Here is a 3539-nt window from a genome sequence, read left to right as displayed (position 1 = left end):
CAATGCCTTGTTTCAAGATGTATAAAGAACGAAAAAGCAAAAAAGTATCATTCCTAAAACAATGCGACTGATTCATTTTAACAGAGACATTATCTTAACAATACCTTGGTTAAACATGTACAAAGAACTACAAAGCAGGATAGTACCATTTGTAAAACACTGTAAGTCTGTAACTGATATATAATAACAGAGACATTATCTGAAAACTACATTTCTTAAACATGTACTCCGGCCGATCCCTAACAGAAATGGTACTCCTGCCGATCCCTAACAAGTGTTTGCAGTTTTGAACTAAGATTCAGTTCCAGGGTAGAGTGGTCGCAAGAACAGTATGTGCTTCCATCTATTTATAAAGGGGGCGATGCAGAGTTTGTTGTAACAAAGCAACAAGCCTCATGTCTGGGTTGGTTCCATTTTTGTTCACTACTTAATGGAAAAAGATAGCAATACAATAGCTTCAATTCAACATTTATTTAAAACATTACCAGTACAAGTAGCACAACATCTCAAAGCACACTGCACAATCATGTGGATGAAGGCATGTACTGACCTTTCATGAGACCGACAACGATAAAATACGAATCTTCCAACACGAATAGGAAATCCAATCTCGTTTTATGCAGTTGCATTGAAATCAAGCAAAGTGTTTCGCGTAGCGAAGCAAAATGTCGCAATAGCAACAAGTTGAATAGATATCCCTGTATAAACAGAGGCAAAAAAGGAATCAATTATTGGCTAATAAAGGAGGATGAAACATGTGGCCACAAAAATGGTAATCCCACCAATCCCTAACAAGTGTTGCAGTTTTGAAATAAGATTCAGTAGTTAATTCTGAGAGTGGCATCAATTACTGGCTTATAAAGGGGGTGATGCTGAATTTGTTGTAACAAAGCAACAAGCATCATGTCTGGGTTGGTCCCATTTTTGTTCACTACTTAATGGGAAAAGACAGCAATACAATAGCTTCAATTCATCATTTATTTAAAACAGTACCAATACAAGTAGCACAGCATCTCAAAACACACTGCACGATCATGTGGATGAAGGCAAGTACCAACCTGTCATGATGCACACAAGATCACGTACGAATCTGCCAACACGAATAGGAAATCCAATCTCGTTTTGTGTAGTTGCACTGAAATCAAGCAAAGTGTTTCGCGTAGCGAAGCAAAATGTCACAATAGCAACAAGTTGAATAGATATCCCTGTATAAACAGAGGCAAAAAAGGAATCAATTACTGGCTAATAAAGGAGGATGAAACATGCGGCCACAAAAATGGTAATCCTTCCAATCCCTAACAAGTGTTGCAGTTTTGAAATAAGATTCAGTAGTTAATTCTGAGAGTGGCATCAATTACTGGCTTATAAAGGGGGTGATGCTGAATTTGTTGTAACAAAGCAACAAGCATCATGTCTAGGTTGGGCCCATTTTTGTTCACTACTTAATGGGAAAAGACAGCAATACAATAGCTTCAATTCATCATTTATTTAAAACAGTACCAATACAAGTAGCACAACATCTCAAAGCACACTACACAATCATGTGGATGAAGGCCTGTACCGACCTTTCATGAGACGACCAACATAAAATACGAATCTACCAACACGAATAGGAAATCCAATCAAGTTTTGTGCAGTTGCACTAAAATCAAGCAAAGTTGCCGGTGTGGCATTTAAGTTTTCTATAGCAACAAGTTGAATAGATATCCCTGTTTTAGGAGGCAAAAAAGAAAACAATTACTGGCCAACAAAGGAGGATGAAACATGCGGCCACAAAAAGAAGCATCTACCTTATCTTGATGGAAAACAAAGTATAGAACAATAGCATTTCTAAAACGGTTGCATTGATTCATATTAACAGAGAAATTCTTTTAAAACAGATCAGTGATTAATTCTGAGATTAACAACAACAAAATAGCTGCATGGGACATGCCAGCACCATGTGCGTCCACACGTATAAATGGGTGATGCAGAGTATGTAGCCAAGCAATATATATGCGCTGGTCCCATATTTGTTCTCTTTGAACCTTCTTCCTATGTGAGGGCAGCAAATCTAGTCGTGCACAAACTACCCAACCCCCAGTTTCTTTCCCTTTTCAACAAAGAGATCGGTTCCTTACAGATGTGTGTACTGGGTTACCCCCTTTTTCCCTTTTCGACCTACAAAGCGGCTGGATAGCCAGTCTATACTACTTTCTGCCCCTCCTTTCCTCATTGAACCACGTCCTAGATTCTTGCTCCAGCCCACCGCACCCTTCTTTCCTCTTTGAACCAAGACCTAGATTCGACTACAAATCGAAAAAGATCCACATGCAGCTAGAGCAACGACGATTTCAAAGAAACTTATACCTTAGGGTCATCGGGATGTGGCAAGGCGTGCGGCGGGAGGCCGGATCTGCCCACACTACGTATGACAGTGAGGAAGAAGGGGTCGGTGGCCCTCCCGCACAGCCGCTCGGTGAAAGAGAACAGCGCAGCCGGCAATGGATTGCCTCCCTCGCCGAAGGCGATAGAGTTTACGCTGCACCTCCTCCCCTTCCCGGTGCGACGGGATACGGACGCCTCCTTCACCAGCTGTGAGGGGGGGGAGAGAGACAAGAGGCCAATGCAGTCTTGTTTAGATCTGGTGAAGAGAGGGTGAGAGACTGTGAATATAGCAAACCCTAGCAAATGAACGCTGAGCCTCCAGCGTGTAACATATATGTAGTGCGGAGAGCGTGTGGAGAGTGCAAACCCTAGCGAACAAGCGCTGAGGCTCCCGCTTATATATATACTACTGTAGTACGGATTGAGCTCCGGTGCCTTCACTGCACCCGCTTTTGGCTGTATGACAGGTGAGCCAGCCACATTTTGGGCCCACCTGTTGTAAATCCAAAGGCAGGTGCACTAAGTCAATGAAGCTGCGTCCATATAGTACTCTCGTGTATACGACTAAAATATAGTGGAGTGGTTTTCTTATTCTCTCCATAACAATCATTTTAAATTGTGTAAGTACGAAGCAAAACTCTTTATTTAATGTACAGTGAAGAAAACTAGTACTACTTCTGATGAACTAACGATCCATGCCCACGTGTCCTGGTCGCACTTCCTGTCCTTCACGTGTGGTACACTACTCTCCCTTAAGAAAACTCGATCAAAAACACGCCCCCGCTTCCAGGTCGCGAGATTCGTCGCGCACACACACATAGACATAGACATGCATATCCGTGTTTACGTAAAATTCCATTTCCATCTCCATCTCCAATCATATTTGTCCAACTGGCACATTATTTACGTTGTTAATTATATACGCAGCAATATTAGCATACAACATCTCTTGTTTGCGCACGTCCGGACCGCTGCCACGGCCGGTCCAGACCAACCCGAACCCTCTTCATCACCCGCGCGTGCTTCCCACCCGAAATGGTCAGTGCCGCATTCATGCCCGGCCAGAGCGGACGCGACCTCTCATTGGCGCCGACATTGAAGCGGCGCCCCGGCCGAGAGAGCGTCGCCCGCGCCGCTTCCGGGTGCACGCGGCTGCTCCGCGTTCAAAGGTC

Source organism: Triticum urartu, chromosome 4A (genome assembly GCF_056163025.1).
Source record: "Triticum urartu cultivar PI428250 chromosome 4A, HENAU_Tu73, whole genome shotgun sequence".
In the NCBI taxonomy this organism is placed as follows: domain Eukaryota; kingdom Viridiplantae; phylum Streptophyta; class Magnoliopsida; order Poales; family Poaceae; genus Triticum; species Triticum urartu.
This window is presented reverse-complemented; position numbering follows the sequence as displayed.